The 9,808-nt window shown below is 42.5% G+C and overlaps 1 pseudogene; it reads right to left on the bottom strand.

Moving 5' to 3' along the window:
• Positions 1-3,947: 3,947 nt before the first annotated feature.
• On the bottom strand, positions 3,948-5,013 carry LOC128578491 (glycerol-3-phosphate dehydrogenase 1-like protein; annotated as a pseudogene).
• Between the last annotated feature and the right edge of the window lie 4,795 nt (positions 5,014-9,808).

Here is a 9,808-nt window from a genome sequence, read left to right as displayed (position 1 = left end):
TGGTAGAATTTTGAGTATAGAGTTTTCCAAAAGTCCTGTGGACATTTTTAATACTTTTGCCACTGTGGAAGTTGGAATTTGCTCAAAAATTTTTGAGTGAGTTTACTTGGTGGTATAGAATTGCATTGGCCATTATGGAGGATAGGTCTGAGGATATCCTGGAGAGCTGGTTTATGGCAAATTTCTTCAACATGTGTTTGTCATTAAAATATTTAATTTCTCCATCATAAATGAAACTCAATTTAGTTGGACAGAATCCTAGGTTGAAAATTATTTTGTTTTAAGAGATTAAAAGTCGATGACTACTCTCTTTGAGCTTGAAAGTTTTCAGCAGAGAGATCTGCAGTCATTCTAATATTCTTCCCCTTGTAGGTTATGGTTTTCTTATATCTGGCTGCTTGCACAATTTTCTCCTTCATATTAACCTTGGCAAAGTTCATTATAATGTGTGTAGGAGATGTCTTATTCAGATGGAGTTGTGCTGGTGTTCTGAGACTGTCTGCTATCTGAATTTCAGAATCTCTTGGCATGTGTGGGAAGTTCTCTTTGATTATTTCATGAGCATCTGGGCCTTTAGAAGCCACCTCATTGCCTTCTGGAATTCCTATAAGATGAATATTAGTTTTCTTCAAATTATCCCAGAGCTCTCTGAGAGAATGATCTGTTTTGGCTCTCCACTTTTCTTCCTCTGTGAGCATATGGGAGCATTCAAAAGCTTTGTCTTCAATGTCAGAAATCCTTTCTTCTGCCTGTTTCATTCTGTTTCTGAGGTATTCTACTGTATTTCTCAGATATTTGAGCACTGCAAGTTTTTGTCTCAACGTGTCAAAACCCTTGGTGATTTTGTTTTTGAATTCATTCAATTTTTGAGATAACTTTAGAAATGCTCCTTGAATTTCTAATTCTAACTTTTCCTCCATTCTATTAATCTTATTTGCAAACCAAATTCTGAATTCAATTTCTGACATCCCAGCTATTTGTTTATTAATGGGATCTTCTGTTGTATATGCCATGTCTTTCCTTGGGGGAATTGATCTACTCTGATTATACATTTGCCAGAGTTTTCTGCTGATTCCTCCCCATGATTATTTTACACCGTTGGCTGGATGAGCAGATAAGGTGATGTTGAGATGAGGGCTCCTGGAGTAGGGATTAACCACTCTTTGCCCAAGTGCTGGGACTGGTGTCTGTACCTTTTCTCCTAGAGCTTTGCAAAAGACCTGTACAGTTCTATGGCCTGAGACACTGAGGACCTCCTTGGTGTTGTGGGGCCAAGTGGCTCTGTCTTGTTTTCAGCTGGGCTCTGTCCACCCCTAGTGAATCATTAATTCTGGGTTGTAGTCTCAGCTATAGAGAAATACTAACAACTGAGTCTCCCCTCCATGGGCAACAACTGCAAAAGGAAAATCAAACCTTCCCACAACCACACACCCAGAGTATCACTTTGGATAGTCCTCTGTGATTGGCCCAGGTCAAGAGTTCCAAGTCAATTGTCCCAGGCAGCACCCAGTCTCAAGTGGGAGAGTTCAAAAGCAGGAGTCTGCTGGCAACTTGAGTATGACTTGAGTCAGAAGGACCCACCCAGCAAATGAATTAGTCTGGGAAGTTTGATGCCTCCTTCCCCAACTTACACCTCTGTCACACCTACTCACTGGTAACATGGCAGGGCTGTGACCCAGTTCCCTCCATTGAGCAGATGCTCCAGGGATTTGCACCTACCTGAGTCACAGGGAGATCTATGTCTCCTCGGCCAGACCGCTGCACTCTGCCACCAGTGAGCAGGGGGAGCTGAAACCTGACAACTTTGGGTGCTTAACGGAAGCTGAGGTGGTTCACTTAGTTCCAGCCCCACCCCAGATTGATGTTGTTGCCACTTACATTCTAGCAGAATTAGTGATTCTGTCCTGGCTATATTCCCCTGTGGGCCAGGCTCTGTTTGAGTTCACAGAAACTGTTGCTGAGCCCTGCCCTGTGCCACTGCCATTGTGCCAATTCTCATAGAGCTGGCATCTCTGTCTCTGCTGCACTCTGTGTTGGGGTGGGTGCAGTTAGAGCTCATGCTCAGCTCTCAATTATTGCCTCTCCCTGGCTGGTGCAGTTGCCCTGCCTACTTTTGTCTCAGCTATGATCTCCTGGGGGCTGGGTGCTTGTTAAGCTCACTAAAGCAGCACTTCTGACTCAGCTCCACCCTGGGAGTATGCCATCTCTGCACGCACATACTCTAGTCTCTGTCCCTGCTGCGCCCACACAGGCAGATACCTCCTCAGGCATACCCTTTACCCATGGGGCCTGCATTTCCATCCCAGATCTGTTCCACCAGTGGCTGCCACCAGTTGCCACAAGAGGCAGGGAGTGTCTCTCCAAAATATCCCCAGGGGTGTGAGCCCTATTGTTCCTGCCACTGCTGCTGCTCTGTGTCATGAGGCACAGCTTCTCCCTTTCCCTCTCAGTCCACAGTCCTCTCTTTACCCCTGTGTAACAAAATCAGCACAGCCTTCCAACAGCCCACACCTTGTACACACCTCTTGAGAAAACTCCCCAGAATCTAGACTCCATGGGGGACAGGTTTCCAGACCTCGGGGTGAAAGTGGAGGGGAGTGCTGGGAGTTCAGAACTGCATATAGAGAATTTATACAGTTTTATGCCTGGCGGGAGAATGTCACTAGTGTTAGTGGGTCCTCTCTGTGGAAGGAGTTCTGGTTTTTAGAGGGTCTTTCCTGTGGGATAAAATAGGAGGATATCAGAACTCTGCTCGCTCGTTTGTAGGAAGTATACTGAGAGCCATTCTCATGGGGGAAGGGACTCTCGTGTGCTTGGTGATGGATTTTGTATCTATTGTTTGTTTCCTTGGGGTCGCAGCTCACCTCAGCAGGGTTAATGTGCATTCTGCAACCTTCTCTCTTGGCACAGCTCCAAACCATCAGCTTATTTGCTAAATTTCTGTCCTTTAACTCTCCTTCTGGACAGGATCCTCTGTGGAAAGTTGGCTGCAGTTGGCCATCTTGCCTCCACCCTACTCAGCCCCATGGCTTCTTCTTAGATTCTCTTGTGCCTTGGTGCTACACTTTATTCCTGGTTCTTCCCCAGATCACTAGGTGACCATGCAGAGTGACTGCATCTTTACAAGAGGAGCATAACAGTATCCTCTCTCAGGGGATCTGTGAGGCTTATGAGAAATGTGTGCAAAAAAGCACCAACTAACCAAAAGTGTCATACAGTGTCTGTTGTGAATCAGAATAATGTGCCAGTCACAGCAGGAAAGTCCCAGGTGAGCTTTCTGTATTCTGCTGCTACTGAGCCTTTATAGAAGCATATTCTGGCAGCTAATAAAGAGGAGAAAAGGCTAAAACTGCAGAGAACTGCAGTGAGAGGAAAATATATAAATGGATTACCTAATTTAAAATATCTAATTATTAAAAAAAGTCAACCCACAATCAAAGTAGTTAATTATGCTCACTTTGAGTTAGTGTTTAAAAGTTAAATCTGTTGATCTTTGAACACATTCACTCCTCCACTCTAACTACCATGTTAATGCTAGGTAAATTTCAACCTCAAAGAAAGAAAAAAAAAATTCCCCCACTCATATGCATATGAATTGCATCTAACACATTTAGCTGAGATAGTTCCAATTTTATAAGCTACGCCATAGTGGGGGAATTTCAAAAATGATTTTTAAATAGGACATTTAAATTTGGTTCATAGAAACATTCACAGAATGAGAACTAAACACACACTCACACATTCATATGTGTGTTTGGTTGTTGACCAGTGTATCTTAGCCAATGAATTCCCTCTCATAATTCAAAAATGAACCTGTAAAAGTTCACAAACATCCATGATGGGATTACAGTCAAGCAAACATCATGTTGTCATGTCCCAGTTTCTATATGAATCCAAAAGACGGATTAAAAAGGCAGAATTTTCCCCAGCAAGTTGTATGATTCACTTTATATATGCTCTGGATGACACTGGAGACAAGACGACATCTCTTGAATGGGTTTGCCTTCATAGCAGATCTGATACACTGCAGTGAACAAGGGAGACTTGCCCATCAGTCCCTTCTGCTTGAGGATGCGGAACACTTCAGCAGAAGTCTGAGACCCTTGGAGGTTCTGTCTATTCAACATCTTCTCCAATTCTTCAATGGTTTTCCCAGTCTTGGTGAATGCCTCCACCACCCTGTGGTTTCCCCCTCCATAGCAGGTGGTGATCAAGTCGGCTACTCCACAGCTTTCCAGAAAGGTGGCTGCAGAAACCTGGACCTTGCAGAAGATTCTGGTGAAAGAAATCATTTCCATGTGTCCCAGGCAGATGATGGCAGCTTTGGTGCTGTCTCTATGCTGGAGGCCATCACAAAACCTAGCTCCCACAGCCACTATGTTCTAAAGGGTATCGCAAAGTTCAACAGTGCATCATCAACCACAATGATCTGAAAATTTGGAGTCTGCAGAAGTTCTTTGAAGAGAAGGCCATTCTCTATTACTTTGCTGCTGATGGTGGTCTCACAGAAGTTCTCTGTTGCTACCTCATTGGCAATGTTGGCTCCCATCAGCACACTGATGTCAATGGCCATCTTCTCTCAGATGATGTCAGACATGAGGATGAGGTTCAGCCCCTCAGGACCCTCATCTATACCCTTGATGAGGGTGATCCCCAGCGCTTTCTTGGGCACTCTCCCAGTGATCTCATCACAGATTCTGTGGATGAACTGGGGTGGGGTGGGGTGGTGGTAATGACAAACACTAGCTGGTCATCCTGCATCGCCTCACTGAGATTTTGGGCAGCCACAACATTTTCTAGCAGTTTGTCTTCAGGAAGACATTTTACATTTTTATGATCATTATTTATGATGTCTGTCAGTTTTCTCCAATTAACCATTTCTTCAAGGACCCACATCTTGATGGTAGGAGCAAACTTCTGAAGTTTCTTGACATTATTACCAGTTATTTTTGCAACAGCTGAATCCCAGTTCCCCTGGCCAGTGATATGCACTTTCAGGGGCACCATTGCCATGGTCAGGCTGAATGCAGCAGCCCGGGTCATGCCTCCCTGGCCTGCCCAATAATGCATTTTATATTTTGAATGCATCACCATAAAAAACGATAGATAAGTAGGGTAACCAGCTTTATTTAATCAAGCCACATCATATATATACACACACACACACATATGTATGTATATACACACATATAAGTATTATATATACACACATATATAACATATATATAAAACATCATATTATACCCCATAAATGTATATAATTATGATTTTAATAAAAAATAATTTTAATAATAAATTTAAAAGAAAAAGAATTCTAAAGAATCGTTATCAAGCACTCTGCCAGGCAGTGTCCTTAGTAATTGCTTTACACGGATTAACTCATTTAGTTCAATTACTTTGTTTTTTTCATGCCCATTTTATAGTTGAGGAAATTGAGGCTCAGTAGGATTAAGTAACTTGCTCAAGGTTACACAGTTGAGTTAAGCAGGATGTCACAAAGCTACAGAAGGGTGTAGCTCTCCATTCCTCAGTGACAGTCCAGCTGGGCCTTTTTTAATCAACTTCTCCATTCTCTACAGTAGCTATTTGAAACCTATCCAATATTAACAACCTTATTTGAACCTCCCATATTAGTGCTTTTCCTTTCATTGTCAGCTGGGGATTTTGTCTCCCACATTCTAGAGCAGGTAGAGGTCATTAAGTGTGACATCTTAAACTCTTTCCAATAACAAATCTACTGAATCTGCCCATCCTTCCCTCTTGTCTTAGTCCCTTCTACCAGCCAGGACTAAGTCATCTGTAGGGGCAGTGGATTCTATCCCTCACCCCTATCCATGGACCCTCACTTATCAATGGTCCTATTTCCTGTAACTTCTACTTGATTGATTTTTTTTCCCCTCAGCACATAAACAAACTCACATCCTTCCATCTTATAAAAGCAAACCTGAATCCCAGGGCCTCCTTTAGCCACCACCTCTTTGAATCAAACTTCTGGAACAAGGAGGCCGTATTCCATTCTCCTTTTCCTCACTGACCATTTTCTGGATATTCAGAAAATACCCAGTCTTGTGTATCCCTTCAGCCCTGCCCTGAAATGCCTTGTCCCCATCAACGGTAACCAGATTCAATGGCATATTTTTTACCTCTATCTTGCAGGACCTCTGGGCAGAATCTGATACATACACTCTTGGCAAAACTATCTCTCATAAAACCACAGTACCTTCCTCGACTCCCAAAAGAGCCAGCTCTCTGGGCTCTGGTGTCATTCTGACAATCCCTTCCTCTCAGGACTTTATGGGCTCCTATTCCTTACTCTTCTCTCTCATACTCTTCATCTGCAGTGTTGTCACCAAATCCAGCCAGTTCTACCTTCTGAATACATCCAGAGTCCAACCACTTCTCACCACCTCCATTGCCTCTATCCCAATCTAAGCCACCATCATCTGTTAGATGGATTGCTAATGGAGTCCCCTTCTTGGCCTCCCTGCTTTTACTCTTGCTGTTTAAGTTCCCTAGATGTTTCACTAAGGACTCCCCAGATCAAAATTTTGCAAAGTATAAAGTCTTTTAGATGACTCACAAAACATGACTGTCTGCCCCCCATGTCCTCTCTGACCTCCTCTCCTACCACTTTCCCCTTCCCTCACTCTGTTCCATCTGCCTTGGCTATCTTGCTATTCCTTTACCATACCAGCATGTCACCACCTCAGGTCCTTTGTACTTGTCCCTTTGCTTGGAATGTTCTTCCTCCAGATATCCTCATGGATTGCTCTCTCAGTACCTCCAGGCCTTTGCTTGGATGTCACCATTTCAGTGAGGACTACCCCAAATTCCTCATTTAAAATAATACACCTGTACTGGTACTGGTACAGGGAGTACCCTTCTTGCTTTATTTTTCTCTATACCATTTATCACGATCTGACATGGTGTATATTTTACATATGTGTTTTGTTCATTGTCTGTTATTCCTCACAGAGCTTTCATTATTATGATAGGAAACAGACAATAAAAAAAGCACTAAAATAAATAAATAGTAGGAAATAATATGCCAGGAGGTGGTAAATGCTATGGATAAGATAAAAGGCCAATCAAGGGATTGGAGAATGAAGGAGGTTGGGAATGGGGATTGCTACTTTATATATTAAGTGTCTAGGGAAGGTTTCACTATTAGTGATATTTGAGCAGACACCTGTAGGAAATTAGGTATAGCCTATGTCTATATTCAGAAGACAGACATTGTAGGCAGAGGGAATAGCAAATGCAAAATCCCTGAAGTGGGATTTATGACATGTCAAACTCAGAATGTCCTAAACAGAGTCATTACATTTTTCTAACCCTATTTTTATATTCCTCAGTTCAGTGGATGGCAAAACCATCCAGCAGTGTCTTGCCCAAGTCAGAAACTGAAGGGCATTGGTCTGATGAACTGTTCTTCCTCCACTACACTGGTTGCCCTTGAAGGCAGAAACTGTGTGCAGTTAACCATTCTGGATCTTAACACAGGGCTGAGCACAAAGGGGTGCTTAGTGAGAATCAACATCACACTTCCCTGGTGGATGCTGGCACCTAAAGTTGATATTAGATCTGAAAAGGACTCATTTAACTATTTTCAGCAAATATATACTCACCACCAAGTTTATGCTAAAATTTTTGTTGGGTGCTGAGGATATAAAAATAAACAAAAAACTCTACCCTGGGAAAACTTAGTCTTGGTCTGGACAATCAAAAGGAATCTGTGCATAAGAAATCACAGGCTCTTGTGTATTTATATCAAAAAGTGGTTTCAATGTCATATTATGAATTCCATAACATTGAATATCTGTAGATTGGATCAGAACAACAATATAAAATAATAATAATAGCATCAGTAGCCAACATTTATTGAAAGCTTCTTACGTACCAGGCTTTGTGCCACTTTATTTGGGCTACTCACTTTATTCTTATCACAATTATGTGACATGGGCACTATTATTATCCTCTTCTTGCAGAAGAGAAAATTGAGAATTGGAGAGGTAAATAACCCACAGAGATGATACTGCTTTTAAGTGATAGGGCTGGCATCCAAGCCCAAGCAGTCTTACAGCAGAGCCACTACATAATACTTCTTTCCAAGGAAGGATGAACTTAGGTAGTTGAGCTTCAATTTACCTAAGTAGTCATGGTCTTTTATACTTTGTTCCCAGACTTATATTTCTAATCTCATTTCCAGCTCTTCCTCTTCACACTACACAAATACTTAGCCACAGCCATCCAGAATCTTATCTTTTGACAAACTCACTATATCCTCTCACTAATGGGCTTTGGCTTGGGAAGGGATCCTGCCCCTACTTTTCTGAATTGACTCAATCATCAAGGCTCCATGGAATGTTGTTCTGATGCCTCCTGCACCCTGAGGAAAAGGAATCTCTTCATCTGTAATGCTCCAGAACACTGTTGTCAGACCTCTAACCTAGCTCTCAGCTCCTCTTAGAACCCCAACCCCAAGTCTCCCCTAAATATTATCATCCTGCTCCCAAAAGTTACCTCCTTTCAATTCCTATCACAAGGCCTAGCATAGAGGAGGTACTTATAGAAAAATTGGTGAAGAAAGATACAGTCATATAATCATGTGGCCCAGTCTGTCTACTTGAGTTTATGGCATTGCTTCCACATAGCCCACACATATGTTCTCATGGATTTTTCACTGCAGCTACAAGCTCCTACTGAGCAGCAGGAGGATTCCCAATGCCTATCCTGACCAAACAAGTTCATCATATGTCAGTCAGCTTGTGGGATGGGGTCCTTAGAGGGTTCCCTCTGTGATGAGGATTTTGATGCACAAGTTTATGCACACATTTGGGCTTTCCATGCACTGTCAGAACCACAAAGAGGCATGCCCAACTGGTAGGCCTCTTTAGCATTTCAAAGAGTATTTTTATTTTCCTGAAGTCCTATTTCTTTTGGGCTCAGTCCAATGTCTATCAACGCTAAAGCTCAACGGCATGAGAGAATGTTTGGTGTCTGGCAAAAAGCATGAAAGACTAGCCCCTGTGGCAGAAGCACTGCAACAGTGCCCAAGATCATTTTAAGCCTGCCACCTGACTACTTTACACATTTACTCTCTCCCTGGTCCCACTGCTCAAACTATTGTAACCTTTTGTTTCCCAGGGCTCCAGATTAGGAAACTGCCTTCTCTAAACTGTAATCTTGCCTTAATTTAGAGAATCAAGGTTCTGAGTGAAATGTGAGTCAGCAGATGGCAAGTAACCAAAGGCATGAAGGGGTGGAGAAACCAATAATGGAGGTATTAGAAAAGAAAAGACACTTAAAGATTAATCCTAACACATGAGAATCAGAACTTTGTCAACCAAGAAAGGACAGCTCTAGGGAAACATTATAGTCTTAGCTATCCAGAGAGGGAAACTGAAGCTAGGGAGGAGGCACATACCCTGATGCCTCCTGCACCCTGTGGAAAAGGAATCTCTTCAAAGAGATTATGCCAAAGTTGCATAATAAGCCAGCAGCAGCTCCCCACTCATGGACATTTATTTAGATTCAAGACTAGGATGGGGGTCTGATGTTCAATGTTGAGTTTTGTTGGAGTTGTATAGAATGTCATGGAAAATCATGAAACACCATGGATTATAGAAAGAATTGGGTTGAATTGTCAGATCTCAAGGAGATCAAGGGATCCTGACAAGTCTTACCTGATTCTTGTGGACATGGGGCGATAGACTTGCCCAGAGAAGAAAATAAATTGGTCAAAATGTCACAGCAACACTGAGTGGGAGCTGGAGCCTAATCCCTAGCAGCCATATCAGTGCTCTCT

The sequence above is a fragment of the Nycticebus coucang genome, chromosome X (assembly GCF_027406575.1).
Source record: "Nycticebus coucang isolate mNycCou1 chromosome X, mNycCou1.pri, whole genome shotgun sequence".
Taxonomy (NCBI): Eukaryota; Metazoa; Chordata; class Mammalia; order Primates; family Lorisidae; genus Nycticebus; species Nycticebus coucang.
Note: the sequence above shows the minus strand (reverse complement) of the source record. Positions and strands in the feature narration are given on the sequence as shown.